The following is a 26627-nucleotide window of genomic DNA, read 5'->3' as shown; positions in this document are numbered from 1 at the left end:
CCTATTATGCAGACACAGCCAGCAGTTATACTGATTGGTTTAAGTTATTTTTATTTAGTCTATGTTCTACAGTAATGGTAATAATGGATAATGATAGGAAATAACCCAATTTTTCAAAGACTGAAGAGCAGAGAAACAAAATGAGCAACAAACTCTTTTAATCAATTTGCACAAAACTATGCAACCAAGAATCTTCCTACCCTTGATAATAAAACTTTCAGATGCATCATAGTTATGAGAAAAACAGAGTGTGCTTCTCATATTTTATTGAGATTTTCTGATTTATCGTATCTAGAACAATATGCATATGTGTGTACATATACATATATCTGTGTATACACACATGCACTGTGGATATGGACACTTTAAAAGCACTTTATATGTTATGAAATATATGATGTGGAATCATGTCTGTAAAAGGATCCAACACAATTGCTGGCTATAAAAAACAATTATAATTAGCAATCGATTTAAAAAGTTTGACCTCTGTAATTTAAAATATTTTAAAATAAGACTTAAAATTGTAATAAAGTTGTACATTTGTCAGATAAGCTCTGAAACCTTTATAGTGGTTTGGTTGGGTTATACTTCTTAAACTGACACACATAGGTCACGGCAGAAAACTGAACAATCATTCATTCAACAAATGCAGGAGCCCAAGAGATAAGGAAACATAAGACACATTATGGTTTTCATAGGAGAATCTGTTTTTCATAGTACATTAATTGCACTTTCAAGTAATATGCTTAGTATCTTTTTTGTCAACCTCCAGATACCTTTTCAGGTGATGTAACTCCACATTTAAAGCAATGAGGCCAATTGTTAATCTCGGAAAAACTACAGTCAGTACACTATAGAGTATCCCAAAAGTCTGGAAACATAAGGGAAATAATGTATTTATTATGTTATCTTTCAGATGAACAATTACATCCATTGTTTTAAACTTGGAGGCACTTTACCTGAAAGGTACCTGAAGGCTGACGAAAAACATATTGAGCATATTATTTTACTTTATTTCATTTTTAATTTATCTTTTATTGAGGTAATATTGGCTTATATGTTTCATGTGTACAGCATTATATTTATACTTCTGTGTACACTGCAGAATGTCGACCATATTATTCTAAAATAACTAACATCACATTTTCAAAGATTCCTGAGTTTTGGGGCTCTCTGTTGTTGAGTGTCCACTATGTGCCAGGCACTGTGTTAGGCGTTGGGTATGAAATGGTGAACTAATGTGGTTCCTCCCTTATATCAATTACCATCTACTCACAGGAGCAGAACATAGATCTTCCCAGAACTGAGTTAAAATGATGTCTATATTTTGACAGCAACATTAGGAATGAACGTAGCTGTTAAGAATGAATGAACAAATGAACAAAACAGAAAGGAAGGAAGGAAGGAAAAATGTTCAGTCTAGTAGGATTAGAAACATAAAATTTTAGAACTGGAAGGAAATCTTAGAGATCATCTAATTTAGTGGCTCTTAACCACAGCTGTGTATCAAATTACTTGAAGAGCTTTTTCAACTTAAATGTGCAAGACCCCACCCCAAACCTGCTGCCTTAAAAATCTCTGTGTATTTGCATTTTGAAAAAGCTCCATAGGTGTTTACGGTTCAAATCTTTGGTTAGCATGCACTGACCTGGCCTAATTCCCTTACTTTATATATGAGGAACTGAGGCCCAGAAAGGCTGAGTGGCTGACTAGAAATCACACAGCTATTATACCACAGTCCAAATTTTCTGATTTTCAGAAAATGATGGTAGAAAAACTGACTTTTTCTGTACTATTATATTGCATCACCACTGTCTGTTCTTGAATCTCTGCTCAAGAAGAAACAGGATAAATGGACAAGTACTTGACCAAAAGTTACTGAACCAAAGTAAAAAAAGCTAGTGTGTACAGGCAACATGAACACATAAAAAACAAAGACCCATCATGTACCACTGTAACCTGGTTGCTCCCTGCTTAAACAGCCAAGTCAAGCCAGTTTAAAACTCTCCCACACAAATATCATTATTCCTATCAGTTTCTCATTTCAGCACTGCACTGAATAATAATTTTGGCTTTTGTGGGTAAGGAGAAGAAGAGAGTAATTTTTTTCTGGTTTATTCCTAAAATTCAGAAGGTTAAAAAAAATATGTTTCCAATACCTCAATATGAAGAAAGCTTGGTCTGCTTTTAACACGTTTGGCAGTACTTGAGGACATGTTTTTGGCTATTAGCCTGACAAGCTGTTTAAGCTTATAGAAGACCCACAAAGGGAACTTATATGATTAAGTTAGTTAAACACAAACATCTTCTCTGTATATTTTATTCCCTCCCTTCACATTCACAAAAACATAAAAGGCTAAAGCATTTCAGAACTAGGTGAGGAGGCAAGTTATTTATCACTTCAGCTCCCTTCCCAAGGCTTGTGTAAATAAGAACTGAAGCAACTCAATGAAATTATTCATATGATCCTTGCAAGGAACAAAAGCTAAGCATCAGAAAGGAGTTCAAAATTCCTAAGAAGCATATGAATTTTCTTACAAGAAACATCTGTGATGCTCTAATGCACTTCAGAGCTAACTTTATCTCTTTCTAAAAATTATGTAACATGCACATACTTCAAGCACTGAACATACTTATTAATTACATAGTCACAGAAGAATTTAAAATGCTGTCTCCTTTTGACACACATTATAACAAGTACTTCAACACTAGAGCACTAAGGAGTCTTCTTACATAAAATCTAACAGTTCCTGAAATTGTTTGGCAGAGATATTTTATTTATTTATTTTTAGGTCTTTTTAAAAATTAGTTATCTATTTTATGCATATTAGTGTATATATGTCAATCCCAATCTCCCATTTCATCCCATCACCTCCCTCCCTTCCCCACTTTCCCCCCTTGGCGTCCATACGTTTGTTCTCTACATCTGTGTCTCTATTTCAAGGCAGAGATATTTTAAAGCAAAACAAAATGCCATGCTATCTAGGTCTTTTTCAGATCCTAACGAAGGAACATAGATTATTCAAGCATGTAAATAACAGAGTTGGAAACATCAATTACAGTTAACAAGTTATGAGTTTCTTCAGAAGAATACCATACTATTTACTTATCACTAAGATAAAAGACAAAAAAGAAACAAGTACAAATGCCTCTCGTGAAACTATAACATGGTCTAAATCAGTTTACTATTATTAGATTAAAAGAATGTTGTGTATGAGTGTGTGTGTGTGTGTGTGTGTGTGTGTGTGTGTGTGTGTGTGTGTATCCAGAACACTGCACTGCAATGAGGGCAGAGGAGCTGGCCAATATAGAAATGGGTTTTAATATAGACTTTCTACTTCAACCATAGTTACTATAGTGGGTTTTGTCACTATAGCAATGGACCTGGGTGGGCTGAGTATCTGGCAGGCTGGGGTGCTCAGCTGGGAAAGCAACATAAATCTCATTCTACCTTGAGTTGAATAAACTTCCTCTGAGAAGGTTTGCTTAATTGAAAGAGTTTTCAAGGAGAAAGGACAAGTCTAAGTGTCGGTTGGTAGGTGCTTCTTACACTAAGGCTCACCTCGCACCCTCTCCTAGCTTTGGTCAAAGCCCCCCACCATCATTCATTAGTGGTGGGACATTGGATGCAGGCAGTAACTTAACCTCCAGGATCTCAAGGATCCCTGGCAGCCTGGGTTAATTTCAGCTGTCTCTACAGGGGCTACATGAAACATGGCATTTACAAATTTGGATTACACAGCACTATTTATTACATGATGGAAGATTTCCAAAAATGCCAGAAGAGATGTTGGCATTTATGCAAGTCAACTACTGTTCAACCCAAAGAAGCACTATATTCTATAGGATGTGTTTGCCAGGATTGAAAGAGCCTATGTGAAAACACCCTAATTGGGACCATCTTAGCACCTCAGCTATTGGATACCCTCTAGCTCTAGGTGTTATGTTTCAAATGGGCCAACAAACCATCCTGGAAACAGAACCCCCAGTCTTGCAACTAATCCCTTCACTCTAAATCCTGAAAGTGTATATTTTCTTATTTTCAGATTTAATAAGTATATCTGGTAGCTATTAAAAGATTTAAGCCACTACTGTTTTAAAAGGTTTCAGTGTTCAGAGATTTCAAGCCCACAGAGTGGGCGATCTGGCAGGTTTGGTTGCTGTAGAATGGTGAAATTATTTCCATGGTTCCCTCCCTGCCCCGCCCCCCACCCTATGCCCACTGTTTTAAGAATATTCTTATTGAACTTTCTCTACCTTTTCAATGTGTCTTTAACGTATGTTCATGGGCTCACAAAAAGAAAAGTAGAAGAAGTTGAATGAAAGACATTGTACCCAATAATCTTCAGTGACCTAAATTGATAATTATAACGACAGATCCCTAAAGAAGGAGGGGGAAAAATTCGAAAACGTTGGCTACTTACAATATGTGATCAGATAACCTTTCCTTCTTTTCTTCTTTGGGGAAATCCAAACTGCTGTACAATGTTTCTTTACGTTTTCCTTTACTGAACAGTCCTCATGCTTGCACAAAGCCAAGGGCCATCCTAGAAAACCAGGGCCAATACTGTATCACATTAAGTGGTGGCTACCTTATATGAGACTTTTTTTAAAAGGTGACAAAAATGGGGTGGGGGAGAGAAGGTGGTTATAAAAAGCTTCCCAGGAAACCAAATAGCCTTTATTTAAATTAAAAGCAATCACAGCCTGATTCTTGGAACACACTTGGAAATGCTTTTTGGCATGCAGCTGCTACATGCCGCCAATATTGTGTGTAATTGGAAACATTTCAAACAGAATTGTTACCAAAGTCAAAGACCATAATTGTAAGCTGTGGGATCTGCACTGCAGATAAAAGCAGGGCAGCTGAGGGAGAGCACGCTGCACCCAGGGGTCTCCTTAAGGCCACATCTGACTACAATATTTTCACTGTATTATTGACAACTCTTTCTTTCCAGAGGCCCAATGAGACAAGAAGGAAACAGAGAGAAGCGTACACAAAGCAAAAGCTGGTGGGTGCTATAAATCAGCAGTCGGGACAAAACTCTTAGAAAGGAGTACATGACTTTAGTACTTGAACAACTGAAATAACACAGCCCGCACTTTTTTTTTTTTCCTTCTGAAGTGTAATCCACTCGAAATGAAAGGCTTCTCTCCCAAGACTTTAGGACAAATCTACCAGTGAGAAAAAATGCAACTGCAGTCGAACCGGTCCGTTGTTTTTTAGGATCGCTTCAGACGAAGTTATGGACAGGAAGGAAAAAGTTAAGTAAAGGGGAATGACAGTTGCCCGCTAGTTTACAGCTCTAAGTTTTAAAATGTTTACACTGGCTTCTGTCTTGCTGGTATTTTTATTTTTATTTTACATTTAAAATCTCTCTTCATAAGGAAATGAATCTGGAGAGGTCTAATCAGTTCAGGCTGGGCAATCGTTCTTGTTCCAGAGAGGTCCATTCAAAAGTGACCAAAATGCATTTAGAGTTTAGTCTAAACAAGCGCACAAAACAGAGACACAGGAAGAATTACTGCATTCTGTTTGCGAGGTTTGTACCCGCCCCCCCTGCCACCCCCCGGGGACTGGAAATAGAGCCAGTGGACCACTGGCTCAGGAACGGTTCTTGGAAAAATCGTGTCATTCTGGCACACGGGAGAGGGGTCCGATTATTCTGTCGTGTCTCTGCGCCAGGAGTGTCATGACATCAGCGTGCTCCATCTTGTAAAGCCCGTCTCTTCGCACCATCCCTCCTCCAGGAGAGAGGAGAGTGAGCGAAATGGAGAGTGAGGTGGACCCCCGTGTGCCATTTCGGGCCAGGCCTTTTCCACTGTTCCAGAATGTTCCTCCACCAACACACACTTAGTTAACCTCCGCGACTTCAGTTGTGCACGGCCACAGACAGGAAGGTTGGCTATTGGTTGCTGGCGGCGCTGAGGTGCTAGGCTTGTGTGCATCCAGAGACGGAAGAGTCCAGAAGGGGGGCCGGCTGGGTCCTGGCACTTGGCTCTGGCTCCACGTACCGCCTGAGGTTTCGAGGAACTGCATCAAGGCAGGACTTGGCACCAGGACTACTGTACTTCCCTCTCCCAGCTCGTGTGCTAACACGACCTTCTGAAGACATTAGTGTGTAATACGGTACTGCTTTATTCTGTGACCAGAAGACAAAGCAGGAGTGCTCCCTCAAAACACCAAACAACCAACCAACCAACTAAGAAATATAACTCATTTACTTTCCTAATTCCTCTTTATTGTGAAATAATTGGACCTGCATTTAAGTAATCTGAATATTCTCACATGAATAAGAGTTAAACAATTAACATTATTTTATGTAACCTGGAGGGAAAAAAAGAGAGAGAGCTATTTTTTTTCCCAAGGGGAAGGAGTATACCCTGGTCTACTGGCATCTTTAACATTTCTATGCACAGATGAGAATCACTTTGATTTTCAAAATTACTTTCCTTCTTTAAAAGGAAAATTTTACTCTTTAGAAACTACTTTAATGGGAAAATTAACAGTAGTTAACTAGAATAATCTTTTCTGAAAATTGTTTCCTGTAATATGGACAACCCAAACTATATCACTAAAATAGTTAATTACTGGAGAATCATTTTAAAAATTCTTGTTCTATCTCACGAGTATTATGAAAAGTCACTCATAATACTCAAGTATTTGTATTTGGTTTTCAAGTAATTATAAACGGTTTTAGAGAAATTATCTTACAGTGTCACTTTTTAAAACTTAGATTTCAGCTTACTTTTTAAAATTCTGACTTAAGAAATTTTAACTTGTCACCTTTTTTCTTTTCTGTCTTTTCACAGTTATCATAGCAGAGGACATTAGGAATAACCAGACTTTTACCCATATCTGACTCTAAACTTAATAGTTTAGCTATTAACCCTATAAGGGTCTTTTTTTTCCTCCAGCTGATATTAGCTTTTATTTGGGTGACCCAAGCTGACTCATTACAACCTCCTTTATTATAGAGAAAAGTGGCGGTTCCATGGACCTTGATTTTAAAAACATGATAAACTTTTAATTAAAGGTTCAGTGGTATTGCTGGCAGAACTGATTGAATCTGTCACTTGAGTAAAATACATCACTTTTCTTTGAAAAACCTGTGAACCAACAGGCTCCCTCAGTGATAAATCACCAATTAGTACCAAATTAAGGATTGAAAATTAATTTACAAAATCTATTCTCTCACGTCAATATAGCTACCCCTATGTCCCATCCAGTCCTTTAGCCCTCTCTCCCTCCCTCCCACACTGATTCACAAGAAGAAGTCACTATTGTTAGCCATGGTTTATTAAAAGAGAGATTTTCAAGTTCATCAGCAAGTGTGCTAACTTTCAACTGTGGGTAACGTCCATTCATTTCTAGCACCTTTTAGTATTAATATGTAGAACACATGCATTGTTAACCTTTAAATCCTTTGTATAAACATTTCTGGAAGAGCTTGTAAAATATCTCCTTCTGTGTTTCCTGACTCGCCAGTTGATGGCATTTAGGAACCTCCTGGTACCAGCAGGTGCTGTATTTTGTTTTCTTCAGGCTCCAGCTGGGCTACAATGACAGATTCCTGTCCCAGGCCCGGCCCAGCCACCTAGGCTAGGACCACATGGAGGCAAACTGAACCGGGCCCCACCAGACAGCAAGATAAATGGCTGCTGTTTAAGTTTAAAATCCCCTAGTGGGAGTAAATATTGTTCCAAAGAAAAAGGCTTGACAAATATTGCGTCATCCTTCCAGAGCTGTCTTGATTAAAGCAGAATCTTTGGATTAAGTTGGTGCTCAATTCAAAATGTATCTATCTTGCTGTCATGGGATTTTTTTTTCCTTCCTAGAGTCTGAAAACAGACATATTGTTGGGGATGGTGAAACAACGCTGCCACCTCCCAAGGGGCTAGAGTCCACTCTGATAATAGAAGGCGGCTGAACATTGACACTTCACTGAGGATAATGGAGACAGCAAAGGCTTAGTGGGAAAAGGCCAGTTGTCACCTAAGTGACAGGCAACAGCTGAGCTCACACATCTGGAGCCAGACCAGGGCAAACATTCAGCAACCCTCACCCATCTACACCTTGGGTTTGTCTGAAGTAACAGACGGAAGTTCCTTTTACTCCAAAGGCACATTATAAATTAACTGATGGTGAACCGCATCAATTATATAACATCAGCTGCAGACAGTGCCTTCTGAAGTCTGGTTAAAATCGGGGGGTAGACAAAACTGTACCGGCATGCACAAATACAATTTCATTACATGTAATCTGTCCTTCATAAAACCCGTCCCCAAAGCCACGTATATATGCATGCTTTTTGTAGCACAAATGCATCTTAACTCCTCGGGAGAGGCAAGATCCTTACATGTTCTTTTCCTTCAGGCAGTTCCCATGCTGTGTTCTTCACCCTGCTCAGGGCCGCAGCTCTGCCTACCATACTCTTCAAAATCAGCAACCAAACGTGTTTGGCTTAAGACTCTGAATCCTCCTCAGGGAAGCTGGAACTCAGGGCAGTGCCAGCCATCCTCCCCCCACCCCCACCTCCTTCTTCAGCCTCCTGAAGACAATCTGTGGACAATTTTCCCGAAGTCCCCCAAATAACATGGCACTGCCAACAGTCACTGGCGATGCCGTCTGTTTTTCTTAGAGGGCAATGAAAATTTAACAGCTTTCTGCTGCATCCTGAGTCCCGGTCCTGCTAATTATTAACATGCCCAGTTTCTCCAACTTTTTCTGCCTAAAGGGAAGAAGACGCTCCCACTCTTTCCCATATACGTGCAAAATCCAGAAAACACCACTGCTGGGGCGGGAGCGGGGGCGGGGGCGGGGGCGGGAGGGGGGAGCTGATGCACCTCAGTCAAAAAGCAATCGGCCCTTTCCCCAGAGCGTTAGGGGAGAATAGGCACCCTGCCTCCGGACGCCAGTAGGTGACAGGCGATCCTAAGAGGTGGACACAGACCAATGCACCCCGGCCTCCCCGCGCCCCGCATCGCCCCAACTCTGGGGCTACTGAACGGGTTTCCACGCAGGAGAGAATCAAGGGAAGAGTTGGTTGTGATGCCGCAAGCGGGAGCCGTGCGGGCAGCCTCTCTGAAGCCCTCTTGGTGCTGCAGCCCCAGTATCTGCTTTCACTGTCTACCAAGCCCAACAAACCGATTATGCCCATCTCCCCCATTTTCTGCGACACCGACCCAGTCTGGGTGTCACAGACCCCCCGCAGTGACGCGGACCGTGCTGGGCCCTTCCCCCGCGGCGCTCGCCCCTCACCGCCGCACCCGCAGCCCCTCTGCGGAGCCCACTCACCCCGGCGAGGGAGCGGGACTCGGCTGGACTGTCGTCGGCGCCGCGGCGGGTCTGCGGAGCTGAGGTCCGCGGCGTCAGCGGCGGGCGAGGGTGGGCAGCACGCGAACCATCCGAAGCCCGGGACGTGGCCGTGCCGGCCGCGGTGCCCCTCGCGGAGGTCAGCGCAGGCTGTGCGAGGCGGGCACGCTCCGGGGCGCGCTGTCGGGCGCGGCGGCCGCGGGAGGCGGCGCTCGCTGGGCTGCAGGCGGAGTGCGCCCTGCTCCGCAGCCCGCGCCGCGCTGCAGCGCACCCCGCCCTCGGCAGCCTGCCCGGCGCTAGCGAAAACGCGGAGCGCGGACGCCGCCGCGGGATCAGGGCTGTTCGCGCGCCCACGCGCCCCTGGCTCCGCCTGGAAAGGCCGGGTAGGCGCCCGGCTCCGGCGGCGGGGCGGGCAGGACCGGCTCTGCGCAGCAGGAGGGCTGAGCTGGGCGCGGGGGGACAGGCTGGATGAAGTTCGCCTGGGCGCAGCCCAGGTTCTCAAGTGCAGTTGGGTCGTCTCCTCTGCTCCGCCCCCCATCTTACGCCTTTTTTTTTTTAACCAACCATTCTGATGGATTGAAAGACAGGAAGGGTGAAGTGGGGGAAAAGACAGACTCAATTTCCTCTGATCAAACGGTTTGGGGGTTGCCTATTTGGGTTTCTTCTCCTTCGGCGTGGAGGGGGGGTAGTTAATTAAACTCTTACTTAGATTCCTTCCGGCGCGCCTCGCCTCACTGGGGACCCGCTTGGACCCGATCCTATCTCGTGTAATCCCACAGGCTGGGCTGTCTCCGCCTCGGAGCACGAAGCCAAAGATTCAGCCTCTAGTCTGTTCCCTTCCCTCCCCGACGATCCTGGTCATCTCAAAAAAAAAAAAAAAAATCTCTAAGTTTGGGAAGTGCACGTGAGAACCTCAGCCCATCGCAATGTCCTCAACCTGACCCAAGTTAGCGTGGCGAACTTAAAGCCGTGTTCAAAGTGTTAATTTGATCACGATGATCATTTTTCATTGGCCAAGCTACTCTCCATGTTTTCATTCTGCCCAGTTCCCAGGGCTGGGCTCTCAGGCGCTTTTGCTCAGGAGGAACTTGGACTTAGCCTGTTTGAAAGTTCTGCCCTGACGTCTGGGTTACCTTAGAACCTTAAAACCCTTCACTCGTTCCAGTTCCAGATCAGTGGAGTCTCACACCGTGGGAGTACTGTTTCCCCCGTTGCAGAGGGTGAATCCGACAGCAGCTGCTGAGCCCAATTTGACAGGTGTCTCTGCAAAGCTGGAGCTCTGTTGACCTCTCAATCCCTTCTACAGCCCTCTAAGACACTGTAACATCTTCCAGAAAGATGAGGATGTGTGTATGTGTGTGTGTGTGGGGGGGGGGGGGAGTGTTGATCAATGCATTTTTTTTATTCCTTTAAGAAAAATCAAAACAGCCAATTTCTGGACTTTTCAGAGCACCAAATCTCCTTGATTTTCATTGGGAGTAAAACAAGGGAATACTAAACAAATTCGGAGCTGATGAAAAAGAGGATGTAGAGCAATAACATCTAAAGGCAGAAGGAAGGAGAAAAGGTACAAATCTAGGAAAATGTTTGACCACAGCCCTGTGCTCTGTGATTCCAAGTCAGATTCAGATCTCCCTGCACCGTCAAAACCCCTCTAGATTCACGACTGAGTTTCTAAACCTCTGAGCATAGATCCCTCAGGAAACAAGGCTGTTGCTTTTGAAATAACTCCACTTGTTCCTGGTGTTTGTAACTAATGGGAATCTAGGGAAAAACAATCTGGGCTGTCTTGCTCCTCGGCATTTTATTGGAGTTGGCCTTTTAAGTTGTGTCTGTTTATCTTGCCAGGGTTACAAATGCTTCTATTAAGCTGTAAACTTTTATCTTCTACCTGAACTCCAGAAATGCCAAGAAGACTGACAAAATGATTTATTCCACCCATGAAGGTCATGAAAATTAGTACTTATAAGGGCAAAGAGTCCACTCTCCTATTAGCATCTGTGGGTGCCTATCTGTCTATTGTCTCAATGGAGACCTTCAAATGAAAGCAGTTTCCCAACACACTGAATGACGCAATGGAATAGAATCAATGGAGGATGGAGTGGAGGACAGCATCATTGAACTCCTGCAGCTGTGTCTTCATGAGAAAGTCCTCTTTGATGGACCAGTAGACACTTGTAGCAGGCAGAGCTGAGTATGGAGAAGCTCAAGAGGAGGATATTTGTGAAAACTGCACTTGGCTCTCCCTATTAACTGGAGACAATGCTACTTTCTTATGATTAGAAATGAATCTGATATCAGAGGACTTACAGCTCTATGGTGACTTCACAAAGGTTTTGTTTGTTGAGCACCTATTGTTTGGTATCAAACATGTTGGGCACAGGAGGACATTCATAATTGTCCCTTAAGAGGACTGTTGCCTCTTTGGACAGTGCGCTGGGCAGCATCTTTTGGACCCATTGCAGAGACGAACCCTTGGTCTTCAACCAGGACTCACAAAATTACTTTGGATGTTACATGTGACAATTTGTGGTCAGAGAAATTTGAGTTCAAATCTCAGCCCAACTGCTTACCAAATGCAGCCTAGGATAATGTAGTTAGGATTAAAGTGGTGCTTAGCTTCTTATTTGTAAATGAGGATAATAATATCCACCTCAGAGAGCTGTTGGGAGGATTGAATGCTAGGTATGCAGAAGAGACTCAGTAGGTGGAAAGTTTATACAATGCCATTGTATAAGGCATTGTCTCACACCACTCTTCTCTACACCAGCCTCCATGCGAAATCCTACAAATTAGAAAAGAACAATTTTGAACGTAATCTGAAAAAGCATTCTTCATTGTGGACTATTCGGTTGCTTCTGGGTCTTTTATATTAATGGTGTTATTTTCTTTGTCTTTACAAACCAACAAGTACCAAATCTTTTATAAATAAATCAGTTCACTTAGGGAATGTCTACTTTTCTTTTAAAGCTTTGATAACAAATGCATCTTTTTGTAAATGATACCTTTATGCATTGAAGTGTACTCCAAATATTCATGTGTTGGAGTTCTTGCTTCCAGTATCTCGGAATGCAACCCAATTTCGAAATAGGGTCTTTACAGAGATGATCAGGGAAAAAATTAGGTCATGGGGTGAGCCCTAATCCAGCATGACTGGTGTTCTTCTAGAAAGTGCAAACAGACACGCACATAGGGAGAACAGCATGTGAAAAGGCAGAGGTCAGGGTGATGTGTCGTATAGATAAGCCAAGGAACCACCAGAAACTAGGCACGAGACTTGGAACGGATTCTTCCTGTGGTTCTCAGACGGAACCAACCTTGCTGACACCTTGATCTCAGACCTCTAGCCTCTAGAGCTGTGAGACAATACATTTCTCTTGTTTAAGGCACCCAGTGTGTGTGCTTTGTTATGGCAGCCCCGCTCACAAATTCAATTCCCAATCAAGTCATGCTATGAATGCCTTGGCTCGCTGAAGAGGACTTCCAGGTGAAGATGAGGAATTCACGACGGTTTAGGCCACAAGCTTGGGACTTTAAAAAGGAAGAACCTGATGGTGTTGTCAGGCTCTGTTTGATTCCCTGGTCTGCTGGGTTCCTAGGCTTTGCTTGGTTCCTGTTCCTTGTGTCTCTTGTTTGCCCACATCTGGGACTCTTTTCCCTGACCTGCAGGCTCAGCCCCACTTAATGTTTCCAGAGTGAGTCATCTTGACCCTGGAATGACCTGCATGGGCTTAGCTGTAAGGCATGTTCCCCTGTTGAGGAATCCTACATAGACTTCCCAGTGCTTTCTGGATAGAGTGCACCCTATTTGGTTAGCCTAAAAGGTCTGTCATATTTGCACTCTGCTTATCTTTCTACTTTATTTTCCTACCACTCCCCATCCTATTTGCTCTTACCATATTAAGCTATTCACAATTCCTTGAAAGCATCAAGCTATTTTATGCCTCTGTGCTTTGAACACACCTAGAACATTATCCACTGACAAAAGGTCCTCTTTATTAGCTAACTCCTGCTTATCCTTTAAAATTCAACTCAAGCATCAACTTCTTGACAGTCCATTGATTTGCATATTTGTTGTTTTGTCTGCCCAGAATTTGTTTCTCCTTTGTAACACCCCAGATTTCCTTTGGGGAACCAGCTTCCTTCACTGTGAGTGCACAAGCTTTCATTGCAGACTCATCCCTGGTTTTGCTGTTGGGATCATGTGACCCAGACCTGGAAAGGAAGAGCTCTGGATCCCCCTGATCAAAAGATTGGTTCAGGGAAGGGTATGTGATCCAAGTCAGGTCCTGAGATTCGTGCACAAGCTTTTAGGAATTCCACAACAACAAATTCAACAAATATGTACTGAGCACTGACGTACCAGCCACCTTTTTACTGGAAATCCAACAGTAAACCAAACAGACAAAGTCTCTACCCCTGTGGATCTTCTTTGAGCCCCTGGATCAAACCCTACCTGAAAACAACTACCACTGAACTTGTCAGATTACATCAATATCTTATTGTTGTTATTTAAGCCAGTTAGGGGTTTAAATGACTTGAAATTAAAGAATACTAACTGGTATATCCCTCTCCCATTTAGATGTCACTTTTCTCTGTTCAACTTTCCACTCCTTTATCACTTTGCTTAATTAATTAAACCTGACGTTATTCCAGAAAAGATCTAAGTCCACTTACAATCACGCAACAATAAAATGCAGCAAGTTAATGTGAAATTGTAATTTGAAAATAGTTATGAAATGTGAAACAGAAATGAGACAAATTCATAAAATTCATCCCATAAAGAGTGGGACACAATTTAGCTTTTAGTTTTCTAGCAGCCAGTATAATAAGGGTTACATAATTTTTACACAATTGAAAATGTATTTAAGGTAAAACAATCCTATTAAGAGAAGTACAACTATTGCTAAATCAAAGAGCAGAAAGTAACACCCTCACCCCAGGTCTTTATGGAGAAGGCTCTAGAAAACTGACAAACAATATCCTCAACAAAATCGTCCCAGAAGCACACAACAATGGGTCTCTTGAGGCTGTTTCCCAGAGCACCCCTCAATTCACTCTTCAGAAAATCCGTGTTTCAGCCAATAAAGATGGTAAAAAGAAAAAGGAAAATCCATGTTTAAGAAGGAGCAATTTAATTCACTTCATTTTGTGACCGGCACTTCACTGAGTGTGAGCAATGACATTAAAGGGAGAGGTCCAGAGTGCTCTGGTAGTGCATAGCAGAGGCAAGCTACATGGCTGGAGGGGACAGAGGTAGAGTGAGGGAAGGCTTCCTAGAAGAAGAGTCATCTGAACGATGAGTTAACCTAGGGAAAGGTGTGTGTGTGTGTGTGTGTGTGTGTGTGTGTGTGAGTGTACATGTGTTTAAGCATTTTAGGCAGAGGGAACATCACGTGTAAAAGTGAGGAGGTGAGTATAAACACGGCGAATCTGAGAAACGGAAACATGTTCCGTCTGGCTGCAGTCTGAGGTACTGGGGGAGAGTGATGGTGGAGGCTTGGATGAGCCTCGAGAGGTGGGCAGAGGCTGGGTCATGAATGAGCTTAATAGCAGGGACAAGTTTGTTGGGGGAAGATTCAGTTTTGGAAGACAAGAGAAAGTAACCTTCAATATTAGCTAAGAAGTAGTTAAAGCAAGTGGAAGGAGCTAGGGAGAAAGCAGTGTGCAAGAATTCAAAAGAAGAGAGTATTTCAAGAAGAGAGTAGTACCTACCCTCTTCTGCTAAATTTTAGACTGTCCAGAGCAGACTATGTTCCATGGAGCCCTAAGAGTTCTATCGAACCCCTAAACTAAGAGGTTTAATGGAGGCTCTCAGAGGGCCTGACGGGCGGGTCCTGGGCACCTCGAGGGGTTTCAGCAGTTTATTCATATCCATAAAGTGGACCAACAAATCTGCATATCCTTCAGGCAATCCTCCTTAAATAAAAGTGCACTAGGCTTTGGGGAGTTTGACCAGCAGTGATCTTGAAATTATAATCCCTGGGAAATACTGAACTATTCCATGCTGCTCATTTTAAAAGGAATTGTATATTTTAACAGTCAGCTGAGGCCAGTTGATGATCTCTTGTAAAAATTGTGCCTACTCAGGACACCTGAGAATTGAAGGCCATTTCAAAGGTGAGTGGAAGGAGATCACTGGGTCAGGGTCCACTCGTCCATCACAGCAATCTTTGTGGTCTTTAATTTGCTGTCTCTTCCACTAGTCTGGTCCTTGAAGGCAGTGTTGCCTCTTTCAATGTTGTGACTCCAGTGCTTGGCACAGAGACTGGAACCCAGTTGGTGCTCAATATACACAGAATGATAAGTGAACACTGGGACCCAGTGGAGAGCTGCTGGGGAGGAGGGAGAGAGGTGGAGGCAGGTAGGGCTGGTCTTCCCACCCTAAGGTGGTCCAGCCAAGGCTAGTGTGGTCCTCAATCTGCAGGAGCTCAGGACCAGGCCTTTGGGCAGTAGGGACTCCATAGATGGAGAGGCAGTGGGCTAGGGGAAGCAGCAATCGGGGTTTAGGGGCAGGGTCTAACATCCCAGGAAGATGGAGTGTCAGGTTGTCAGTGTTCAACCAGAGGAGCTGAGGTTCAAGGGTGGACCAGAGTCCCAGTGGCCAAATTAGAAATCAGGGTGAAGTCCAGTGGTGTCTGTGTGATAGGGGCACAGCTGCTGCTTAGAGAAGCCCTATAGGAGATCCCCAACTTCGGAGAACAAGATGAATTCCAGACCTCCGCAGCCAAAATGAGGAGCTGGTGTGGAGAATAGATTGGTGTTTTATTTATCTTGGTTCTCTGATTCTGGCGTCCTTCTTTATACTTCAGACCAGACACTATCGATTTCACATACCTGTGAGTTTGAGAAAAAGAGAGGAAAAGTTAATGTCCTCTCGCTCACAGCTGTTAACCCTATCTATTTTTTTTTACATCTTTATTGCAGTATAATTGCTTTACAATGGTGTGTTGGTTTCTGCTTTATAACAAAGTGAATCAGTTATACATATACATATGTTCCCATATCTCTTCCCTCTTGCGTCTCCCTCCCTCACACCCTCCCTATCCCACCCCTCCAGGCGGTCACACAGCACCACACCGAGCTGCTCTCCCTGCTCTATGCGGCTGCTTCCAACCCTATCTATTTTATTTCAGGTCTTTGTGCTATGTAGAGGCACTAAGACTAATTCTTTCGCTTTGACAGCTTACAAAACTTAAGACAGTGGCATGATGGCTTCTAATGACCTTTCTGGAAATATCCTGGGTTAAATGGTGTTTTATTTTCTCTTTTTTTTGTCTGAAAGGAACTTTGGAACTTGTAGTTGAATCACTGAAGGAAGACTAAAGTCAAACCTTTGTCTCTCTACTCTTAGATTTTACTACCTATTTTCTCTTTTTTTTATAAAAAGTAGCAATTCCTGCTTCAGAATGTGGCTTATTCTTTTGGCCCCAGGCTTGAAGCTCTCCTACAGATAACACATGGCATTCCATAAATATCTTCAGGTATGACCTGCAATGTCTGAATTAGCTTTTCCCCTCACTAGTGCTTTGGCTGGGACAGAAGTTCCCAGATGTTGGAGTTTAAATAATCCCACGACTCCTAATCATACTTGCACCCCATGTCCCAACTCCCACCCTGAGCCCAGCATTTGTGGGTCATTAAAATAAAACAAAGCTCGGGCTTCCCTGGTGGCGCAGTGGTTGAGAGTCTGCCTGCTGATGCAGGGGACACGAGTTCGTGCCCCGGTCCGGGAAGATCCCACATGCTGTGGAGCGGCTGGGCCCGTGAGCCATGGACGCTGAGCCTGAGCGTCCAGAGCCTGTGCTCCACAGCGGGAGAGGCCACAACAGTGAGAGGCCCGCGTACCACAAAAAATAAAAAATAAAACAAAGCTCAAGCAAGCATAAAAAAAATAAATAAATGACATGCTCAGTAGTGTGGTTATGGGCTATAAGTGTCAAAAAGGAGCAACTTTCAAATAGAGATTGCTAGATTTACACCCATTTTCTTCTGGAGTTTAAGATGGGAAGGGCGAAATTGTGGGGTGCTGACTGCATGCCATTTCATGAGCAAAAACAGGAGCTGTTGGCTTTGCTTAGCAACTCTGAAAATTCAGATACAAGCCACAGGGTAGAAAGAGGATGAGGGCAGCATTTCTGATCCCCTGAGATCGGGCTGCCAGACTGGCACCCTCCACCAGGATGTGGTTTTCTGGTGAGTGAGAGCCACTGATGGGCCTGGAAATTAGCCTTTTATGTTAGTGTGTTGACCACGTGACTCTCCATTACTGTCCTAAAGCATTAGCAAAATGACCTGTCACTCGTGATGTGGTTGAGAGAAATGTACAAAGGAAATGAGTTTACTAACTCCATTAGGATAAAAGGCAAATGAGAGACTGAAACCATAATCAAATGGTAATATTTTAATTTTCAGAATTAGTTATCTGACAGGGTATTTCTCTTTTAATTTAGCGTTCTATATGGTGAAATGATGAAGTTTAAGGAGCTTAATAGAGGAACAGAGGAAATTAGGGTGCCAAGCAAATCAACACGCTTAATCCACTTTATAGAGTTTCAGAGTTACAACCCATTCTTGCTAAAAAGTACTATTCCAGCCCCCAAAACAGAATAAGTCAATATGAGAGAAAGGAAAAAAAAAAAAAAAAAAAAACACACAAAAACCCCACCTCAAACCCCACACAGGAGCTGAAAATGAAATCAATGAATTTTCCCAAATGAATGACTCGAGATGGTGAGATCCCAGCCCATGCTTCTGCATGGTGCTTGAACTTCTATGTTTGCAAGTTATATGAAATCTCTTCTAGTCTGAAATTGGAGTTTGCCTGGAAGCAGCTATAATTCTCTTACTGTCTCATTAAATAGGTTAAAACAGGCAGGCAGTCCTGTCAGCAGGGCCTGGGAGAAATGTGAATACAGTGGGAAGTTGATGTCTCTGCACAGCGATTCTCTCTGCAAGAATCAGCAAAGGTGTGTGGGTGACAGTAGTAAGGAGGAAAAGGAAGAGAAAGGAGAGGCAACTCTCAAAACACAGCCAAAGGAAATGGAGCTCTTGTCACAACCCGGCGGGAATATACTGATACTATTTTTCCCCAATTGCGGTGGATGCCTCCGTCAGGGAAGTGCTCTCCGTGGGAGCAAAGTCCTTGGAAACAGATCTAAGCCATTCCATTTATAGTGCAAATGCCTATCAATGGACTCGGCTCTGGGCAAGTTGTTATTGTTACTCTTATCGACATTATTTTTATTGGATTCTTGAGGGTTAATACTGGAGGATGAAGTTTTCTTCTCACTTTTAGGATTTGATGCTGAAATTGATTTAAAATGTTTAAACAAAAACCTCAGCTTATTCACTGATTTATGGGCACCATAAGGATGGGATGCTAGGTGTGTTATTGTTAGTATTTAAGTGGTGCATTCTCTCTCTATTCTGTTTATGAATGAGGTTTGCTGACACAGCAGCTATGTGGTGGCAAAGTTTTTACCATCTCTCCCTCTCATCTGGCACTTTGCATATCTGCTTTCTTTTTTTTTTAAAGGATACATTTTTAAAAATAATTAATTTTATTTTTAGCTGTGTTGCGTCTTTGTTGCTGCGTGCAGGCTTTCTCTAAGTTGCGGCAGGGGCTACTCTTCGTTGTGGTGCGTGGGCTTCCCATTGCGGTGGCTTCTCTTGTTGCAGAGCATGGGCTCTAGGCACACGGGCTTCGGTAGTTGTGGTGCACGGGCTTAGTTGCTCCGTGGCATGTGGAATCTTCCTGGACTAGGGCTTGAACCTATGTCCCCTAAATTGGCAGGAGGATTCTTGACCACTGTTCCACCAAAGAAGTCCTGTACATCTGCTTTCATATTATTTGGCATGGTTTGTGTGCTTTAAAGCTCCGCCGATTAGATTGTTAGCCCTTGGAAGGCAGGGGTCATTTAGAAAGATTTAGAAAGATAGAAAGATTTCTTTCTATCTCTCCCATATACCTATGCACGTGGAACTGTGTCTTCACACTGTCGGAAAGCAATACATGCTGGTTGATGACTCACATTGATTAACTGAGTATTTCTACATCCTCAATGTACTCTGAACACAAAATCATAGAAGAGTCGTGGGAGACTCATTTTATAGAAGAGAAAACTGAGAAGAAAGAGAAAACTGTGCTCATAGGCACAACACCAAGCGGAGATTAGAGCTCAGCTGTCAGACCTCTATGATTTCCTTTTGTTCCTTCCCAGTTGGAGAAACTGGTTTCATTAAGTAAAGTTCAAGAGATTAGGGGCTGATGGTAAAACGAATTCATGGCACACATCCTGAGATGCTAAGGCATCGTTCTTAGCTTTGAGTGTGATGGCTGTTTTGTAAGTAGAGCACAGGGTGTTCTGCACGTCACTCAGGACCCAGGGCTATCGGGAATGCTTCTCTGCCTTGATATGGGACAAAGAGAATGTTCCACTAAGCAGTAGCTCCCAGGCATGAGCCTAAAGAGAAAGAAGAGAACGTGGCAGCCAAAAGTGTGCTGCTGGCTTTCTTACCCGAGGCCTAGGCTGCCTGGTTTTCTGTAAAGTTTCTTTTTAAGCAGCTATTTCTGGGCACTGGCCGCAGGGCAAACATTCTTTTCTTTGACCACAATCCAAAAGCAAACATATAGGAGGGCTTTTTTCTGTTTGCATCCCAAATAATGGCCTCCTTTCCTCCCTCTCTTCCTTCTTTCCTTCTGAGAATATTTGTTGATCACCTACTACTATACGCTGAGCACAATGCGGAGGAGATGATGGGGAGACAGTTATGAAAGACCTCTGCCCTGCTCTGGAGTGCCTGGGTTTATTAGGGAGATGAATGTCACCATTATTCACCCAGCAGTGAGATAAATGCTGAAGGAGGCATCTCCGAAGTGGGAGCACAAAGGAAGGGACAGCTAATGACGTCTATGAGGCCAGGCGAGCGTTTTCGAGGAAGTGACATTGAGTCTTCATGGAAGAGTTATCGGGTCAGGTTTCGCTGGAAGAGAGATGTCCCTGGTGGAGGGGGTAGCATGTGCAGCTGCAGGAAAACCCGGAAGGCTTAGGAACCCAGAAATGTTTTGGGGTGGTAGAGAGTGGGGAGTTGTGTGGAGGGGACCTGAAAGCCAAGGCAGGAAAGAAGAAATCTAAAGGACATTGGATGCTGTTCTAAGGAGTTTATATTTTAGCTCAAGGTGATGGGGAGGAAAGAACCAGCAGAGCAGAAACCTGCAATACTAATGTCCTTTTCCTCAAAGTAATACACGTTGCTAAATATAAATAGCTCTGCTAAAGAAAAAATAGACCCGGGCTCATTTTATTTTCCTATAAAGATGAAAATTAGTTCTTGGAGATACCTTTTTCTTTTGCAATTTTTAAGTCTTTCCCAGTGGTATACAATAGTACTTTTATAAAGCAAATCATGTTTTTCATGGACTTAAAATGTAAAGACTGTCATACAGGGTGACGTAAGTCAGAAAGAGAAAAACAAATATCGTATATTAACGCATATATGTGGAATCTAGAAAAATGCTATAGATGATCTTATTTGCAAAGCAGAAATAGAGGCACAGACGTAGAGAACAAACGTATGGATACGAAGGGGGAAGGGGGTGTGGGGCGAACTGGAAGATTGGGATTGACATATACACTACTATGTATAAAATAGATAACTAATGAGAACCTACTGTATAGCACAGGGAACTCTACTCAATGCTCTGTGGTGACCTAAACGGGAAGGAAATCCAAAAAAGAGGGGATATATGTGTACATATAGCTGATTCTCTTTGCTGTACAGCAAAAACTAACACAACACTGTAAAGCAACTATACTCAAATAAAAATTAGTTTTAAAAATAATAAATACATTAATTAATTAATAAAAATTAAAGCAACAACAAAAAGTTAATGGAAAGGGCAATGGAATGGAAATTGTGAGACCTGGCTTCTGGGTCCAGGGCCCCCCTTAACAGGGGAGGGTGGGAATCCCCTCTGCTCAGGTTTCCTCATTCATCAGGCGAGGGGATTGGAAGAGGAGACTTCCAGGGATCTTTCAGCATTAAGATTGGAGTGTGTAACTTGCGTGTGTGTGTGACGTGTTTCTGTCTGTCTGTATTTGTGTATTTATATCTAGTCTAATTCCAATAAGAATGTGAGGCAGATTAGAATAAAAGGCACTGATTCAATAAGAGTCAAAATCTTAAACTTAATAAGGTTAGTATAAAATAAACAAAACGAAGTAAAACAGCCTACTGATTCTCACCATAACCAGGGAAGGGAATAATATTAGAATAAAGAACGGCCTTCTGAGTTGCCATCATCATGCCATCTTATTTAAAGTTTATTAATTTTTTAGATAGAAGATACCTGCATAAGTTTCAAAATTTGAAAGTTAAAACATACAGACAATAAAAAGCCTCCATCTCACCCCTTCTCCTAGCCACCCAGGCTTCCTCTCGCCAGGCAGGCACTATACTCTCTAGCTGCCCAGATAAGGTAGGAAATAGGACAATTTACGAAGTTCTCAAGGATCAAGGTTTATCGCAAAAGAAAGACACTTTTTTTTTTTTTTTGAGGGAGGAGAATTTTAAACTCTTAAAGAAATTTGTCAAAAGGATGCCTACACAGCAAATGCTCTTGAGTAAAATCATGGAAAATTAACTCAGTAATATCTATGGACAATGTAGAGGAGTTCCTCCTTTCTGAGCTCTTCATCTGTTTCAGAATTTAAAGAAATACTTTGTTGAATTCCCCAAATTCTGTCCCATTAAAAAAATCAAGAAGAACAGACTTTGACCTGGGTATTTTGAGGGAAAAATTTACCCCAAACCTCATTTATTTCTGCCCTCGAGGATCCTTAACTCCTGAGTTATGTTTAATTTTGAAAAGGACTGCAACCTGATTTGATTCTAAGATAAATCGTTCCCCAGATGAAGCGCTGTATAACTGAATGGGGAAATCTTTTGGCTAAAATTGTTTAGTGTTATCCATTTACATATGACAGTGCAACTGACAAGAGTTTGGTTTGACATAATTACTATTTAGCTGTTCTCCTAGGCAGTTATTGGTCAACAGGTTCAACTGCTTTTAGAGGCCACTCCTGGAACGTGAAAGTGGTACCATGTGATCAGCATAAAAAGGGTCCTTCTCTTCTGTTGGCCAAATGGGTACCTTGGATTTGGAGCTAGTACCAAATAGTCCAGGTACAAGTTAAACTCAGAAGGGGTTGTGTGCCACTGTAAAGATGCTATAGTCGTCAGAAAGTGAATCCTGTCAGCTCTGATTCTCAGACTAGTAGGGAATTAAATGCGGTAAAGGGGTATTAAAAACCTTGGGTCAACGCACATTATGTAATCTGGCCATAAATCATTGCCTGTAGAATGAAGGACTGACACCAGATCAGTAATTGCCAGAAAAATTAAAATTTTCATTAAGTGAAACAAAAAGCAACATTTGAACATTTAAACCTCAAACCAGCCTGCTTTCCAGGGGGCATAAGAGGTGGAGTGACCCAGGCCTGGACCTCGTTGAGCAGAACTGGCATAGAATTCCGAGGAAATGAGAGGAGGTGAAATGGGTCTATATCTCATTTTTGTTTTCAATGGTCTTTGGGTCCATCTAGTTAATGGAGGTACAGATTTCTCCAAAAATCAGACCTGTAAATTGCAGTAGGTTAAAAAGCTCCCAGGGCAGGGCTTCCTTGGGACCCTTCTCTGGCTTAAGACTTGTCTTAGGGAGTGTTCTGGAAGCAAAACAAGAGCCCTTGTCCCGAAGCTGCAGCAGCAGAGCCGGGCCTTGACAGAGATCTGTAAGTCACAGTTCCTCCCGTCACAGTCCTGTGAAAACAAAGCCCCAGCCACCAAGTAGAGTCTAAGGGCCAGGCCTCCCTCTGAGGTCTGTGGGAGCCCCTCCCCTGCCCCTCCTCCCCCGCCATGTGTGAACCCAAGGCAGCTTTCTCAGAAGTACACAAAAACCACGTGCTTCCTTGCTAGTCTGCCTCTTTTTCTCGGCTCCCTAACAGTTCCTTCCCAGACATGGGGCAGAAAAAAAGGGGCTGGATTCTCCACCAGAAAGCTCTGTTTCTAGGTTTAATTGATCTCTAGTTCATGGTGGCACTGGCTCTTTGGCCCACCCTGGCCTCTTCTCATCTTTCAGCCAAATAGTTAGTAACCTGTAAACAAATAAACAGCTGTCTAAGGGGATCCAGATATTAAAAAAGCCCTGAGGTGAATCTTTTGTGAAGCAAAGCATCTTTTTTTGTGATGCAGATATGCTTCCTCTGATTCATCTGTTTTATAGGTTAGTATGATATAGGGCTTTCCAACCGTAAAGGTATCATTTGTCGTTGTAGTCAGAAGAATGCTGATGAGGTTTCCAGTTAAATTCAGATAAAATGAGGTCCAATTTCCTTATCGTGGCATAATGGCCATTACCTTAAAATGTCTCATTCCAACAACCCATTCTGCAGCGCTGTTTCACATTAAAGATCAGTGTTTTAATGGTTTCAAGTAGCAGGAACAAGATGAGTCTCCTCTCCACCAGGGAACTGCACATTCCTCCTGCCCGTTTTGTTGCCTGGAGAGGTGGGTGAAGATCCTTTGTGACGAAAGTAATGAACTTGGAGAGAGGAACTTCTGGAAGGGGGTGGCCTATCACAGGCAAACTGGGAGATAGTGCCAATGTCGGAGCTGAGTCTCTATTTGTCCACCCCTGGTCTTTAAACTTCCAAGAATGCAATGTATGGTTGGAATGCTTTATCTTTGTTAAAAGAAGTATTATTCCACAAGGAAAAATATTATATGAATACACAAAGATGAATAGCCTGTTTAAAAAGGAGTAGTGTTTGGATAACTCCCATTCTATGGTTTCTCTTCTACTGAAAGAACATGCTCATTATTAAAATTTTGAAAAATATAAAAAAGCACAAAGAAAAGTATTCTCTGGTCTTTTTTTTCCCCTGGACATACATATATTACAGAAACTGATCACATTGGACAAGTGAAACTCGCTTTTCAGTTAATATATAATGAACATTTCTCCATGTCAGTATTATTTTACAACCATTATTTTATAGCTATAACATACATTTGTTGGCCATTAACATTAAAATAACTTTGAAAAAATAAACATTCTTTAACTGGTGATGAGCATTCTTTAGCTAACTCTTTGTGCTCATTCATTACTTTCATAGGATAAACTTGTGAAAGGATTTCTGTTTTCTAAAACTGTATTTATCCAAAGTGAAGGGAAGAGGACTAACTAGCCCTGACTTCTAGGTACTAATATCGGGGGGCAGCATAAGACAGTATTTAAAAAACATGGAATTTGCAGTCACACTGCCCTCATTTAAACCCCACTTCTACCTTATGGATGCCCAGTTTCCTCATCTGTAAAATGGGGATAATAATGGTACCTATATTCTAGGTTTGCTGGGAGATACAAATGACTTAATATAGAAATGTGTGTCTGGCCCATTATTGTATTTTCCTCCTTTATTGCCATTAATGGCTCAGTTAGATGGTATTATTATGGCTAAATTGCAGAGGAGGAAGCAGATGCCCAGAAATGAGAAGTGACTCACCCAAAGCAGTTAAACACAGATTCTGTGTGTCTAGCTCCAAAGTGCATTCTTTCCCCTTTTATACAATAATTATTAATTTAATCCATGTAGAAACTCAAATGAAACATTAGTTCTAGAAGTACAATTTTTCAGTCTCCCTTCAGATCTCTGCCAAAGTATCACTGCTCCAGAAAAGAGCAGCTGCCTCTCACATCACTCTGTGTTTTCATCCCAGCATGTGTTGCAACTTTTATGATCTCTTAAACTCATTTTCTATTTATTGTCTGTCTTTCCCATTGGAATGTATGCTATCTGAGGGAGAGCCGTGTCTTTTCAATGATTTAGCACCAAATCTGGCACTTAGAATATATATATATATATATTTTTTGCGGTACGCGGGCCTCTCACTGTTGTGGCCTCTCCTGTTGCGGAGCACAGGCTCCGGACGCACAGGCTCAGCGGCCGTGGCTCACGGGCCCAGCTGCTCCGCGGCATGTGGGATCCTCCCGGAGCGGGGCACGAACCCATGTCCCCTGCATCGGCAGGCGGACTCTCAACCACTGCGCCACCAGGGAAGTCCTAGAATATTTTTTAAAAAATAAATTTATTTATTTATTTATATTTTATTTTTGGCTGCATTGCGGCGCACGGGCTTCTCATTGCAGTGGCTTCTTTTTTTGTGGAGCACGGGCTCTAGGCATGCAGTCTTCAGTAGTTGTGGCACATGGGCTCAGTAGTTGTGGTTCGCGGGCTCTAGAGCGCAGGCTCAGTAGCTGTGGTGCATGGGCTTAGTTGCTCTGCAGCATGTGGGATCTTCCCGGACAAGGGCTCAAACCCATGTCCCCTGCATTGGCAGGTGGATTCTTTTTTTTTTTTGCAGTACGCGGGCCTCTCACTGCTGTGGCCTCTCGCTGCGGAGCACAGGCTCCGGACGCACAGGCTCCTCGGCCACGGCTCATGGGCTCAGCTGCTCCGCGGCATGTGGGATCTTCCCGGACTGGGGCACAAACCCGTGTCCCCTGCATCGGCAGGCGGACTCTCAACCACTGCGCCACCAGGGAAGCCCCAAGGGAGGTTTTTAAGTAAGGGCATAGCAGGATCCAATTTATGGTTTAGGTCTATATGTTTGACTGTACTCAGCTCCACCCTAGTCCTAGCATTCAGCCTCTTAGGCACATGCGAAATTGCTGAAACTTACTTTTCTACCTTACACATTTCATTTGAAAACATTTTGTTTCATTTTTGCGTGTCTCTGTAGCCTGGCCCTTCTTTCTGAAGATTGTAATTTATTTACTTTTTTTCCACTAGATTTTCTTCAAATGTCGGGTGGTACTTTATCTTGATATTTGATACTTCCAAAATGTCATCTTTCACAGCACTGAAGCAATTTGACGGTGGACAGCAGGTGGAAAATGTGCCACACGCTTCTCAAATAGGGTTAGGACTTTTAGGCAGGATTGCCAAGTTTCTAGGGGGCTCCAAGCAGGAATATTGCATATTGTTTCTATCACGGGTTTTCTTCCACCCACTGAACCCCCCTTAAGAGCAGTTTTGATATCTTATTTCTTGTTTCATCTCCAGCATCTAGTACAATGCCTGGTACATAGTAAATGTGGAGGGAAACAGTGTTCGATAAAATAATGAAAGACTGACTGACGGATGGAAGGAGAGCTCATCTGGATTTCAGGAACACTGATAGTCCCCAGAAGGGCAAGAGTGACAGAAGCTAAAATACTGTAGGTTTGTAACAAGGCCCTGCCACCAGT

At 42.8% G+C, this 26627-nt stretch overlaps 1 protein-coding gene across 2 annotated transcripts in view; it reads right to left on the bottom strand.

Annotated features, from left to right (window-relative positions):
- PRICKLE1 (prickle planar cell polarity protein 1) overlaps nt 1-9563 on the bottom strand; it is a 106137-nt gene extending 96574 nt beyond the window's left edge. Inside the window, exons 1-2 of one of the 2 annotated variants that reach the window (XM_033866904.2) lie at nt 9299-9563; nt 4425-4547 (exon numbers count right to left, since the gene is read on the bottom strand). The gene's annotated coding sequence lies outside the window, so the exon portion shown is untranslated. The remainder of the gene's footprint in view (nt 1-4424; nt 4548-9298) is intronic. The other variant, XM_073788809.1, reaches the window with a different exon arrangement.
- Between the last annotated feature and the right edge of the window lie 17064 nt (nt 9564-26627).

This window comes from Tursiops truncatus, chromosome 11 (assembly GCF_011762595.2).
Source record: "Tursiops truncatus isolate mTurTru1 chromosome 11, mTurTru1.mat.Y, whole genome shotgun sequence".
In the NCBI taxonomy this organism is placed as follows: Eukaryota; Metazoa; Chordata; class Mammalia; order Artiodactyla; family Delphinidae; genus Tursiops; species Tursiops truncatus.
The sequence above is the reverse complement of the archived record's forward strand: the minus strand, read 5'-3'. Positions and strand labels throughout refer to the sequence as shown.